We start from the raw sequence: 14,964 nt of genomic DNA, 5'->3' as shown, positions 1-14,964 counted from the left end.
GAGCCATATCAATAATCCCCAAAAAGCAGTGGGACCTGTTAACAACGCGATGTGCTCAGCTCTGAGCCCTGTTTTTCTTGCCAGTCACTAGTCACGATTGCGAGAGAAAGCGATTCATATTCGGCAACGTCTGGTCCAACTGATCCAAAGCGTTCCCTCGCGCCCGGATCGGGGGGCGAGGGGCCGAAGGGGAAAGGGAAGCGGTGGGGAGTGAACGGAGATTGGGGGCGGGGATGTACAGTACCACTCCCGAAAAGCATGATTTGGTAAAAAAAAGATAATTTGGGAACTCAGTTCTCGTTGCTCCTATGAAAGTATGCCGCTGAGGAAAACCAAGTGCGGACACTTGGTACACGTGTCCGAGTTATACGCTCTCTCTGGTGCTTATCAGATTACCAAATACTTCGTCGTCGACAATCGCTCATTTTATCAGGTCGAGCTCAAAGGAGACATTCTGTTCCAAAATCTAACCGAATTGGACTGTTCCCTCCGTCATATGTATCTTGTGCGGACCTGAGCTGGGCAGCGTCAATCTGATGGACTCCGACTGCTCTCTACCCACGTCACGTTCATACTGCCGGTGCCGTATTGGCGAGCCAACCGATCCCGATTTGTCGAATTCACCTGACATGTGCACGATCTCGTCGTTCAAGACATCCTGGCCTCCCGGGACCGTTGGCAACGCACCACCAGCCGCCCCGTCATCCAACGTGGCCCTGATAATGCGCCACCTAGTAGAGCTGTTGTGAAGGCGCTTATCTTGGTAGCCCGGCAGTGCAACCAAATTTGTAGAGGCCCACTTGTACCTAAAGTTGTCTTCCCGTGGATTCGTAAATTAACCTCTACAGTAGTATGTGCGAAGTTGAAATACTATCCCCTGAACTGTATTCGCCCCTGAAGAGTTTGGTAATTTTACCTGGCAAAGGACGTCCGCAAGGGAATACGCTACGATACTGTAGTCATAGAAACTGCCGGGTCAAAACCTACAAACTAGAAGTAGAAACAACATAGAAACAAAATAAGAAACAAAACAAAACAGCATAAAGAAACAAAACAAAGAAGTAGACATGTGAGAAAGACTCGGAGAGCGACGAGATCAAGGGCGGGGGGGTGGGAGAGAAATAGACATGCCGAGGGGTCGGCGGTGGGTGGGGGGTGCGGCCCCGCGAGCTCAAGTAGAGTACAGCTCTGGGTTGCACCGCCTGGCGACGCTCGGCATACTGATAGAGACGCTCGCTACTTTCCGGCTGAGTCTTCACCCGCATACACACACGTGTACACGGACGCGAAGGGCCAAAGGGGGTTACGGAGAGGGCGCTGGCGGCGGGGCGCGGCGCAGGTGTCCAAAGAACCACCCCGACAGCGAGGTGAGGACGATTCGACTGTCGAAATAAACCACAAACATCTCAGAGCCCCAGTCCATGCGCACTATCACCCACTCCCGAGTGTACTGCAGGTTCAACAGCTCGTTGAAGCCCCCAATCCGGGGGCTATGGGAGACGTAGTACAAACCGTCCGGGGCGGTGGTGCCCACGAGCGCAAGAGCACGGGAGACGCCAAGTGCGAGGTCGGCAGCGCCAAGCGGCGTGCCTGCGCGAAGGTTAAAGAAACCCCCGCTCGGGGGGCGTAGCGATCGCCAACGATGGAGGAGAGCGGGAGGACCTGCAGCATCGCCCCAGTCGGGATTAGCAGGGTAGGCGAGGTAGAGCGGGCGAAGCTTGGCGCCTTTGCGATGGGTCAGCAACGCCGTGAGTCCCCCGGATGGCCCGTCATGGAATCGAAGGTCTCTCTCCTTGACGTGCGCCACGGAGATCGAGCGGCACTGAAAGATGTAGGAAAAAATAGCCATCGCGCAGCAGCCCACCTCCTCCACATCCGAGCTGGACAACCCGAATTCCAGGACCCGCTCCGTCACATCGCCGGGATCCCAAGTTCGCGAGAGCGCGTCCGCAAAACGATTGACCGCAGACGGATCCAGCGCGCGTCCAGCTTGACGTTGAGGGCTCGCAGGAGGGCCTCCAGTCGTCGTAACTCCACCATCATTTCCTAGGAAGCCGAGACCATAGCGTTCAAGATGTAGACGACGGCTTGATTGTCCTCGTGTAACAACACCTTGCGGACGCAGGGCCTTGACACGTAGGCGGCAAAGTGTCGGTGGAGGAGGAGACGGACTGCTCGAAGCTTGCGTAAAGTAATCGAGCGCGCTCTGTCGGTCTCGCTCCAGAAACCTTGACACGCCCACAAACCTGACGCCTTGTCGCTCGTCCTTTCCCAACGTGCTAGCATATCCGACGTCGGCGGCATCGCTGTGCATTGTGAGATCCACTCCTGACGGCACTAAGTCGCGTCCCTCGCCCCTGGTCAATGCACGCCAATAGCGCAGGTCGCGCAGCGACTGGCGGCAGAGCCGCACCTTGAAACCCTTCGGCAGCGCCTTGGGCGCGCGCGGCGCGCGCGCCGCTCGCGCTTCGTCAACCCAAACGAAGTCCCCAGTATTGCGCCTGGAGCTCGCAAGCTCGCTCCGCGACGCTATCTGGTGACTTTGCTCTCGATCCTCGCGCTCCGCGCACCTCCTTTCCGCTAAGCTCATCGCAAAGTAGAGGGAACGCGTGTAGAAGCGTGCCAATGGGAGGGCGAGAGTCAGCGAGACACAGACACCACAAAAGTGGCGAAGTAGAGCGAGAGGGACGAGACAGCGGTTGCGCTGCGCGAGCAGCAGCAATTTCTTGGCGAGAGCACGCACACGGGTAACGTTCTTGTCCGAGACCAAAACACGCATCGCAACCGTATCCAGATGCATTCCAAGGTAATCCAATCGCTGCGGCCCTTCCCAACAGCCCTTGTATGGGTGCCTCACCAGACCCAGCCGACCAAAAAGTGCATTCAGCTTCTTCCCCGCCTTCGCACAGTCCCTTCTCGTAGCCCTCACGCCGTGCGGCGCCGGGGCCGCCAGAAAATCGTCAATGTACGGCAGAACGCGGTAGCGCATCTTCGATCTGAGATACTGTACGAGAGGCCTCAGTAGCTCCGTAAACCAAAGTACCGAGCGCCCCGAGCCAAACGGTAGGGCAATACATCGGTAGTACCTCCCCTCGTATCGAAAGAGGAAGAAGTCGCGGATGTCGGGGTGCAGGTAGAAATGCCTGTACCCACTCTTGAAGTCCCACGACATGAAATGGTCCCCCTTCTGCAAGTCTACGGCGAACGACGGCAGTGTCTCCATCCGAATGCTCCCGCGCGGCCAATGCTGGCTCTGCCTGTGGAAGTTCACAACGAACCGCCCTTTGCGGTCCTCGTCCTCCCCCTGCCAGACCACGAATGCCGATGACACCATCTTCCCCTCCCCGACCAACCTCTCGATCTCCCGATGCCCGACCTCCTCGTAGACTCCATTCTGGCATCCTTGTGCCAAGTCTTCTCGGGCGAAGCACTTGTCTTCCTCCGACTGGGGGGTTTCTCCGAGAATGGTCCCTTCCGTGAACGGGACAGACGGAAGGTCCCGAATCCCATACTTTATGGCGCGAGCCACAAAGTCCGACGCTCCAAGGACCGACTGCCACGTGTCGGCCCTGAGAGACGTTCTCCTCCACAAAGGCTGTCCCCCGGCTGCCTTTGCGGTCTCTGGACCCTTCGGTCCCATCAAGACTTATCGGCAGACCCAGTCGGTCCGCCTGTCTGGCCTTGGCCCCTGGTGCGCTCAAGACGCGCCTCTGCGAGCTGCTTGGCAGTCTGGATCTCGAGTTTGGACGTGAGAGCCTCGCGCACCGACCGATAAGACTCGGAAAACACGGCCTTGTGCCCTTGCTCGACCATAAACGACATCTGCCGTGCCATTTCGACCCCCTGTTCCGTTATGTCCCGGAAGTACTGGGCTCGCATCGACACGACCTCTAATACAGCCTTGAACGAACCCTCGGCCAAGGCCAGACGGCGTCCTATATCCTCGATTGTTCCTTCTTGTCCTTTCGCTACCTCCAGCGCGGCCAAACCTAGCTCAGTCCACACGCCTATAGCGTTCAGATATTCCCATTCCTTTGCGGACCGTCGGTCCTTCGACTTCAGGTCTGCGAGGAAGGCGTCCGCGGGGGGTTTGGAGTAACCCATATGGCTTACTGGCACATACGGCCCCCGCTCGAAGACGCTCCCTTCTCCTACCAACTTCAGCGAGTTCAGCTCAGTGACCACCTCCCCGTAGTCACGGCGCTCCGGTTTCAAGGTCGCCCATGCGATCCGAAGCGCGGCGCCCGCCGCAGCGGGCGTCGGCGGGTCAACTGCTTCGTCGGCCATACTCGCTAGTGGCACGCTGTATGTGCCACACAGAATCGTCTCCGCCCTAGTGAAAGGGGATATTTCTGTTTAGGAGAGAGAAATAGACATGCCGAGGGGTCGGCGGTGGGCGGTGCGGCCCCGCGAGCTCAAGTAGAGTACAGCTCTGGGTTGCACCGCCTGGCGACGCTCGGCATACTGATAGAGACGCTCGCTACTTTCCGGCTGAGTCTTCACCCGCATACACACACGTGTACACGGACGCGAATAGAGGCGAAAATATTAAACTGGCCAGAGCTCATTAGCCCTGAGCGGAATTTTGTAGACGGTTCTTTTGCGGCCCACTAGGGTCAAATTACCATGACTTCTCCAAATGTCGTACTTAAGGGACGAAAAGTAGTTCACTGGAAAGCTCTCCTTGTCCTGAGTCTGACGGTATGACAAACTTGTGGTAGAGATAAGAACAGATGGAGATGCGCCTGATTGAGTAAACTAATTTGGTCCGCTGAAAATATCGAACCCAAAAGTATACAAAAGTATATTTTCAGTGTTCGAACACCGTCAACAAAAAAGTGTACCTTCACACAAAAAAATGTGATCGTCTACAAACAGTGAGACGTCTACAACTTAATATTCATCTTATAGACAGACCGTTGCCTTTTGTAGACTGGTTCAACTAAATTGTCTACATCGCTAAGTAGACGTCTCAAAGTTTGTTGCTGTATCTTGACGGTTTTTGAATGTTGTTGATGCACGTCACAAACCATCTACAGTAACTGTAGACGTCAATGACTGAATGTGACTTCTGAAGACTTCACTGCACTGGAGGAAGACGCTTCAACTTTTAAATCAAAGCATTGTCTTCCCCTTCAGAAGACGTTTGCTCCACTGAGTAGTAATCCGTCGCGACCTCATCTAGAACCGTTGCATTTCCACCATCATTCCAATCAATCGCCCCGCTTTGCTGCGCACTGCTCCCAGCCCCGACGTCTCCCTCGATCGCCTCCACCTCCCCGGCCACATCAATCTCAATCCCCCAGTCAATATCCTCCCTCCGCATTATTCTCTCCACCATTTTCTGTCGAAATCCCCCAGTCGACCTCTGCCACCTCTTCGTCCTTCTTCTCCACCCCCCGTATCAACCGCGTCACGTCACCCTCCAAGTACCTGCGCACCGTAAAACAGTTGCCCTGTATCTTCCCTCCCAACCGCAGGAACTCTTCATAATACGCGACTGCCTCCCGCATCCCGCCCCCATTGAAACCTCTATGAGGCAGATACAAAAGGCAATCAGACCATATGATTGCAGTCCTAGTAGTAGCGTTCAGTGCGGACTTCTGCGAGATATCGTTCTCTTTAATGTAATCTGGTACTGTCTTATCCTGTATTAGCTATGCCGTTGTTTGTCTAAAGCTTCTGAGGCCTGCTTCAAAGTTCCGTTTCTCGGCCTGGCTTGGTTTAGCCCGTTTCAATGTGCTTCTTGAGTGCCAGTCGTCCCAGCATGTTGCACAAACAGTTTGTCGGCAAACACGGCACCACTGCACTTGTCGAGACCCCTTTCGTTTTACTGTTATTTTTCCATCCTTGATGCCTCTTAAATCCCAGGGGCACAATACACAGTAGGTTGCCTTTGCACTCACAGGTTCATGCAGCAATGTGGAGTTTAGCCTTCGAGCTTTGTGAACGCCGATATTATATTTTTCCGCAGCGTTGCGGGAGAACATCGGTGTGAGGCTATGTATTTGTGTTTCGACGTGATCTGTGCCATTTTTTGAGATTCTAGTAGATTTCTCGACCCATTTCCTGGCAAGCTGCCGGATAAACCGTCCCAATGTCTCACTTTGTGCTATTCTGTGCCGCAAGTAGTGATAGCCGATGTTCCTAGAGTTCGCCAAATCCTCGATGGCAGGAAGCTGCTTACGATTCCTTGCACAGTAAAGCCTGTATAAAACTGCAGCATTGCTAATTTGCGTGGACATCAGTCTGGCAATAATAGACACGACGGGGTTTTCACTAATGTTGCAGAGAGCCAATGTCTTCATATAGCGAGAAATGACGTCTACCCCACCTTTAAGGTGATTCCAGTACACTGTGGGCGTTAAACGTATCATACGGGATGGAGGAATTGGAGCATTTCGTTTTTCTACACACTTGCACAGAGCTTCACTGAGACTGTAGTATGACATGAAACTGTGTATGTCGGATGCATGAGAAAGTTGTAGCATGTCGTCATATTCCTTTGGGATATCCTTTGCGTCATCCCCTATCCAATTAAACCCTGTGTGTCTCACGCAGTCCAAAATATAAGTGTACTGATGACAAATAGTCTCAGTAAAGTTAACCATGCACGCGTACAGTATCCTTCCTTATGTCATAGACCCACTTGTCGCAACCACGAACAGAACTGAGTTTATGCCAAGTGTTTCCGCATGGTGCAAACATTGTGAGCGATATTGTGTGGTGGGGACAAGCTCGTGGAATAGCTCAGTACTCAGAAAATTGCCTCCGACGTCTGAAAGAATAATTAGCTCGCCGTACCTGTTCGCTTTCAAAGAAGCGGACTGTATTGTAGTCAGTGCAGTCATGGTCTTGATTTCTACGGCAAACACCTGGATCATTTCTTCCTCATTCGAAGCGGCTGCGATAGCATCAGGGCACAGCAAAAAAGCTGCAATCGGCAGCTTTTGCTCTCAAGCAGGCCCGTGCTTCGCATATGCAGCACTTTAAAGCGAGTACTTTCATCAAATGAATATGATGCACAAAATAACTGTTTCATGTAAGCCCCTTTCTGATTTTCGGAGAAGGCAGGCAGAGCCTTTGCAACTTCAATTTCGTTGCGTGAACCCTCCCTCATGCCCATCGTTGTAACTAATGGTTTCATGACCAAAGCTGAGACCGAAGCTTCCTGTAGGGACGCCTGAGCGCTTCTTGTAGCAGCTGCGACCATGGCGTCTTCAGACAGCTGTCCATCTTGGTCCTCATCTAAATTGACTGTCTCGTCAATAATGTCCTGTTCGAGCTGTATAACAGCTGCGACAAGCTCAAGCTTTGGAACTCTTAGTTCCAGGCCACGCCCAAAGACGGCTAGCGTTGCTTGCAGGTCACTTTTTGTAAAGGAATTGATCCTGGACTGCGAATACCTCCTAACCCGACCCGCCATCATACCCCTGTCTGAGGGCCTGTCAATGGTTTGTTTTCGAATTGCCAGGGCATCAAGCACAGATTCCCAACGCTCTGAGATACACCGTTCTGTGTCGGTGATATCGTCCGGTAGGGTCTTAGCCCCGTCGCTGATACGTCTACCACGCAATTTCGCTGCCATTGCACTCAATCTCGTGTCGTAGTCCCGTGCCACAGCCACGACAAACCCATGGGCTGTCCTTGAAGTAAATCGAAATGCCCGCAGTAGAAACCAGACTGTATCTTCGGATTGTAGATACGTTAACGCATTGACGCGGTTGAGTGCTTGACTGACAATCCTGCGTCCGTCTTCCGAAAATACGGACCTGTTCGGCGCCCCTCTGTCTGGACCGGAACTGAATACCACGAGGGACTCACTGAGCCCCTTCATACCTGCATCAGAGCGAAAGGCTTCTTTCACGACGACAGTAAAACATCTGGAAGGGAACATAGCGGCATTATTATGTACCAGGGCTGCTATCCTGCCAGAACAAATTTCCCGATAAAGACATGCCTCTACCTGTCGAATCCCGAACCTCACATGTGAACCAGATTTTAGACGCGCATTACAAACTGCACGACATCCTTTTTCGGACACAATAACTCCTCTGTGCCTCGCAGTGATAGGACCATCTCCGAATACATAAGGGTACCATAAGTCTCGTTTATGTGTACCAATTAAACTGGCCCCGAGAGTGCACCCCACAAACTCAATTGTCTCCTTCGAGTTATAACCTCTGTCTGCGGCAAAGATCACCTCTGGCATTGCCCGGAGTGCCCCATTCGTAGATGCCCCCTGCACGAACTGTGCCAAACGCTCCCACGTATGACGCAGCTTCTCGCCATGCCTTGTAAAGTGACAGGCAATAAATAGAGGGTTTAACGCTGAACAAATTGCATTTCCCACTGGCCCTAGGCCTTTTTTGGGATTGTTGTGCTGTTGAATGTACGTTAGATTCATCACAGCTCGAGAGGCCATATGGCCTGGCTTCGCATATGCGAAGATGGTAATCGTCGAGGGCAAACACTGTAGCATTAGGTACATAGAGTAACTCACGATTGATTGAAGCGACCTCGGACTCCACAACTGTAATCATAGACGTGGCTCTGTTTGCACTCGTTCACCACCCTGTTGGACTGTAGTAATGAACTGCTCGCTTTTCTTCGGTACCTCTTAAAGAAGACCACACCTCTTTATACCTCTGAGAAGTTATTCCCATCTGCAAGAAGTTGTATCGCTCGCTGGGGTCAGATACAGTTGTTGGAGACTCCTTGTACATCGTGCATAAAGCGTGCAAAATAATAGTTCCTTCCAACTCCAAACGATCTGTCTTTTCTCCGACGGTTCAGCAGAACTCTATTTGAAAATGATACCAGCTTCTGAAGGAGACAGTCTGTGAGAAACGTTTCAAAGCATGCCAACGGCGTGATGGTGACAGGTAGCTCGCAGGTTTCCAGATTGTGCCGGGACTTTATGTCTTCTAGAACATTTTCCAGTACTGTGTTAGCCTCTGTAACAGACCGCAGGCCTAAATTAGTATCGACATTATCAATCTTCACTTCCACTGAAGAGAAAGGCCTATCATAGTCTCAATTTGTAAGCCCCCATTTTGATGACCCTGCACTCGAACCTCAAGCTCCTGATCCGATACTGGAGCTCGAATAGTAGAGTCATCTGTTTCCATTACACCTGTCCACGGCATATTGACATACCTCTCGTCATCAAAGTCTGCAAACAGCCTACTGTGATTGTCTTCACAAAGATCTCCCCCGGAATCGCATGTCGATGATAAACTATTTGAAACACGAGTGGCACTACATAGAGATTGTAGTTCTGAGTCTGCAATGTGACAGGCGGCTGCGGTAATTTCCTCCGAAGAGTGAGAAATTCCAGGTGACGCAAAGGGCTCTTGGGAGAATGGCACATCATTCGAGTCCATTGAGTCATCCATGGCTGCCAATTGCAACGAAAGGGAACCCTGCTACTGAAAGGGCGAGCATGGTATACTTTCCACGATATCCGAAGGCATTCCTGCGTCATGAAGCGTACTCATTTGATTGAAGGGGAGGGGTGAGCCGTCAGGGTCTTGGGCTGGAGCAGGTGAAAGAGCAGGAGTTGTTGGAGTGCCGAAATACGAGCGGGGAGGCGATACGTTGGGAGGGCTATCGACTTGTAGTGAATGCGATTCATTGGCACAATCGCTTGCAATTTCAACTTATTTGTGCTGGTCTCTATCTGCATTTTTGAAGTCTGCGGCCGCGCAGGACTGCTCTCGCTATCACCCACATCTGGGTCTGTACAGAGAGCGCGATCGCTCATGATCTCCGTGCTTGCCTGGAAACGGAGTTGTCAGATAGAAGGGAGATTGAGGAGGGACGCAATTGGGGTAAGAGGGTATCGTAGAAGGAGATGTTGTAGAGTTAGGAGACGGTTTGTGAGGTAGAACACATGAAAAGAGACGATGTGTGCTATCGATGAGAGACGTGTACTTCAATCTGGTACAATCATCCAATTGCACATATCTCTCATTTTCCAAGTAGATTTTTGTGACGATCCGCCGCCGTCTCTTGTGACAAGTATACAAAATCGTCACAAATTTTGTAGACTCTAGAATCGTCTACAACCGGGGCACAGGGTTGTCTTTCTTGCAATTAAGGTGGTAGGAGGTAGGGGAACGCTGACTCCGGGCGCCGCCGTCGGAGGCCGGGGTCACACTTTAATGTAGTGAAATAATCGGCTGCACCGTGAAGGGGTGAAAAGAAAAGGAATTGATGGGTATGACAAAGCGGGGGGTGACAAGTGAAAATTATTTTACTTTATTATTTTAATTATTAATTTTAATTAGTTGCATATTAGTTATTTAACATTAGATTATATCTAGGATCTAGCGCCGAGAGCTACTGTAGTGGCTCCGGCGGGGCGATATATACCTTAGCTCTCTGACCACCAAGTCAGTAAAGGTAACCCGAGTTGCCGGAGTTAGATCTCGCCTTCGTGGAAGACCGCTTCCGTTCACGCGACGCGCTTCACTTCTACGCTGCTAACGACATCCTCTATTGTTCGGAGTCCCATTCCTTTTCCGTATCCTTTTACTTTTTCTATCTCTAATTCCTATCCTTTTCTATCTCTACGTATATTTTTCCCTTAATTGTGTTGGTTCCATTGGAGTCGGTTGCGACCGACCCGGTGTAGGTGTTTTTGCCATCGGGCAACACGATGTGTAGTGCTGCTACTGTTTCAAGTTCCGTAGGAAGGCTGTTGTAACGACGCCTCCGTCGAAGGTCTTACTGTATAAGACAGAGTTGGTACCATCTACCGCGATCGCGATCGCGCTGGTGAGGGTGTTTCAGCCATCGGGCAACACGTCGGTAGTAGCGTTGCTACACAGTTACGATCCCGTCGAGTAGTGCTGAACAAGCCCCCGTCGAAGACCTTGAATTATACGCAAGGTGCTGAAGACGCTCGTCGAGCATTGGCCTCATAACCCAGCGAACCGCGGTTACGTTCTCGTACACAAGCCTAACCTGCACTCGGCGAGCACTCAAGTCTTCACAAGTCTCTATTACCATTATCCTCCCGGGTCGGGCATCTTTCCTTACCCCCCCGTCGGAGTTGAGCTACTGTGGGCCGCAAGCCCACACAAGGGGAAAGGGAACCTCGAACGCTCCGTAGCGCGTGCCATCGGCAGTGGTTGTTTCTGTTGCTGTTTTTCTTCTTTTTGTTTTACCGTCGGACTGTGTTCGCGGCCTGCCAGGCATTGCACTACAAAAGTGGTCTTCCGACCTAGAACTTTTTTATGTATAGAAGACCTGATTAAGAATTTTGTCTACGACAAGGAAGTTGGTCTGGGTACGGAGTCTCTTTTTTATTTTTTGTTCGTATCTTTCTTTTAGGTTTGTTCGCTACGCCGAACGATGTCAACAAACGCACCCGGGGACGTCGGTCCCGGGGCGAGTAGAAGCGGGTAGGCACGGGCGCCGAGGATCCCGAGGGGTCCTCGCACCCGGAGCCAGGCCAATACGGCCACGGATCCCGCAGATCAGGAATCCCCTACGGGGATTGCCGCCGACAAGACTGACCTCGACGAGAAGTTCGAGAAGATGGGCGGCGAAATTCGCCGAGAGAATAAGAAAATTCTCGAGGATGAATTGGCCCTAGTGCGAAAGCAACTGGAGTTGCAAGCAGCCGAGTTCCACATTGTGTTGGGAGAGCTAACAGCTCGCGTGGATCTCGTCGAGAAGGAACGAGGGGAGGTAACCGAAGGTGCGGAGCCGGAGGTCCTAGCTTCGTTGAAACTCTCAGTTAAGGGCGCGACGCGCGACGCGAATCAAGCCTTGGAGTCCTTAGGAAAATTTAGAACAAGCATCGATGACCGATTCGATCGCGCCGCGCAACGTCTCAACGATCTTGAGCAGGCCGCGGAACAAGCTCCGCAAGGATCGGGCGACGAGCCACTCCCTTCGGGTAGAGAGGGCGACCGTCGGTCGAAGAAGGACAAGCCCGCTCGACAGCGGAGCTCCAAGTCGAAGTCCTCCAAGAAGGACAAGCGACGTACAAGCAAGGGTCACTGTAGTGACGATCCGGAGGACTGCGACTCACAGTCGGAGTCGTCTAGTCCCTCTGAAGATGGTGGTGACGGCTCGTCGAACCACGGGCGATTCCGAACGCCGTTCAGAAGAAGGGAACGGAATTTCGTCCAGCAAGAAAATTTCCTCCAGACGAGGCGGAGTCACTTCGTCCTCCTCGCCGAGAGACAAGGACGCGGAACCCGAAGATGTCGCAACGCGGCGCTGGCCGCGATGGGACGAGTTGGAGGAGCTGAATCCGACCATCTACCTCTTCAAGAAATTACTTTCGTACCGAACGTACCGCTTGCGGAACCCGCAGACATACTTGTCAAGTTCCCGGCGGACCGCCACGCGAAAATCAGGAGAGATATCCCACCTAAGGTGAAGAAGGACAACACGTTCACAGGAGAAGACGGCGTCCTTGTGTTGGATTTTTTGGTGAAGTTGGTTCAAGAGTTTGATACTCAGGAGATGAATGAGGGACCAGCGATTCGCTTGTTGCCCGAATTTCTTGGTGGCATCGCCCTAAGACAGTACACTTCCGTGTCTCAAACGGCCAGATCCCACCATGGGAAGGTATCCGCCTGGCCGGAGGCCGTACAGTGGCTATTGAGAAGTTTCGCCACCGACAAGGCGATCCGTCAAGCCGTGCTTGCATTGCGAGAAGTTCAGCAGAGATCGTCTAAAGACGAGATGGAATTTTACATACGCCTAACAGACGCGAGTAATCTCTGTGGGAATGTTTATTCCATGTAGGAGCAGATGACTATGTTCATCGAAGGGCTAGACGCCAGTATCAAGCTCATGGTCTCGCAGTATCGACAAGATAACCGAGATGTCTCATTTTTGAGATTGGTAAATTATGCAAAGGCGCATGGCTCGGCGAGCCGCGCCAAGGACAAGAAGACCAAGAAGGTCACGATTCAGACGCCGTCGACGTTCAGGGCGGGGAACAAACCAAGGGCTTCTTATCCCGGTCGTAAAGGTCACGCCGCAGTCCACTTAGCCGAGTCAAACTCCGCATCAGAGGAGCGCAGTGCGCAGAGAAGTAATGAAAAGTACGAGGGAGCGTTCGTCGCCGAAGGCGATTCTATTGAGCCATCGGAAGGCTACGGACACGAGGACAACGGGGCAAGCGGGTCGTCAACTTTACCGACCCCCACATACACGACGAAGTCGTTTTCAGAGCCCACGGATCCCGTGATGATGTTCCGGGGGCGTGGCCACACGCCGGCGCCGCGCATTCCGATGGAAGACAAGGGTACAACGTTTCGAAGGCCAGGCTAGATGGGAAGGCAGCAACATCAAGGAAGGCCCCCGGCCCGTGGAGGACCTAGGCCGCAATATCCCGTCAAGAAGCACGGACTGGTGTGCTATCACTGTTACGAAAAGGGGCACGCAGCGCCAACGTGCATTCTTTCCCTCCGGGAAATGCACCGAATTTTGGGAAATTATGAGGCGTTTTCTCCGATGGAGAGATTGGGGATACCATCGACGAGTTATCTGAGGGTCAAGAATTGGTTCGATTCGCAGACGGCGAGCACGCCGAGTGCTTCAACGCCGAGGTCGAACCAACCATTTAGAGGGCCCGCCGCTGGGCCCGCGTCGTCGGAAGTGAGAAGGAACCCGCCACCGCAGGGAAACTAGAGAGGGGAATCTCGAAAGAGTCACGAGAGGCCCAGGTTCAACGTACTGCGTCCGGAACTCAGTCCCGTTCCCCGTCTCTAGCGAAAAAGGAAGGCCTCGACGAGGAGGTAGTTGGAATAGTGGATAGTCCGAAGGAGCCGACTGTTGTCAAGAAAATTCTAAGTCGAGACAACGATCGTGCGATGGATCAAATTCGTAGGCCCAGGTACAGGGTTAAGCGACAAGAATGTCCTGCAGAGATCTTGGTCCTCGCGCGAAAAAACTACAAAGTTTACGCGGATATTGGACCAACGGTCAGATTGATGAGTCGAGTGTTGTTCGTGTTGGACACAGGTGCCGGACCGAATTTGGTTCGAAAGTCGGAACTTCCGGCAGGAATGGAAATGTTGGTGTCCTACGGACCGACCCAAGACATTGGCGACGCGAACAATAGGCCACTCCGGACTCTCGACAGAATTAAAATGCCTGTGAGGCTTGGAAGATTTGTGGCTGCAGCCGAGTTTATTGTATGCGAAAAACTAGCAGTCCCGCTAATTCTAGGCGCGGACTACTGTGACCGGTTTGTGGAAGCAATTTATCCAAGGCAAAAAAAGGTTGAGTTGGCGGATTTATCGGAGGTTGCGATAATTAGGCGGTTCTCGACGAGAAAAGGGAAGAAGAATCTCGTCCCGGGAGAGGACGAGAATGATGGAAAGGGGGAGCGAATTTCCCCTAAGGTAAAAGTGGCAAGAGCCACGACTATCGAGCCAGGGACGCAACGCGTCGTGGAATGCACCTCGAAGAGGGCGGGCTTGGTTGTGGTTCAGCCGTCCTCGTCGTTGTACGAAAGGCACGGGTTGACGTGCACGAATGGTGTCGTTCAGGTTGAGCCTGACATGCCGTTTCGTTTACTCGTTGCGAATTTTAGGACGTACCCTGTCAGGGTGCAGAAAGGCCAAGTGATGGCAGAATTATTACCGCACCCGAGGGCCGTGCTTGAGATCAAAACCACCATTGGTGAGGTTCTCGGGATTCAAGAAAGGAAGAAGGAAAATTTTCCTAACTCTACCAAGACGCCTACGGGCGAGACAAGATGCGAACCGTCGGATCAAGCGCGCGAGGACCAGCCGGAAGAACGGTCGAGTGGGCTCTCTGCGACGGCATCCTCGAAGCCGGAGCAGCAGATTGAGCCCCCACCGCCGTACGTGGAGGACCTCGACCTGAGCCACGTGCCGGAACGGCTGCGCGAGCGGTTTCGACAGATGTTGAAGAAATACTCTAAGATGTGGGATGGGACCCTTGGTGAAATTAATACCACGGTCC

This window comes from Chondrus crispus, genomic scaffold, assembly GCF_000350225.1.
Source record: "Chondrus crispus Stackhouse genomic scaffold, scaffold_53, whole genome shotgun sequence".
NCBI lineage: Eukaryota > Rhodophyta > Florideophyceae > Gigartinales > Gigartinaceae > Chondrus > Chondrus crispus.
Note: the sequence above shows the minus strand (reverse complement) of the source record.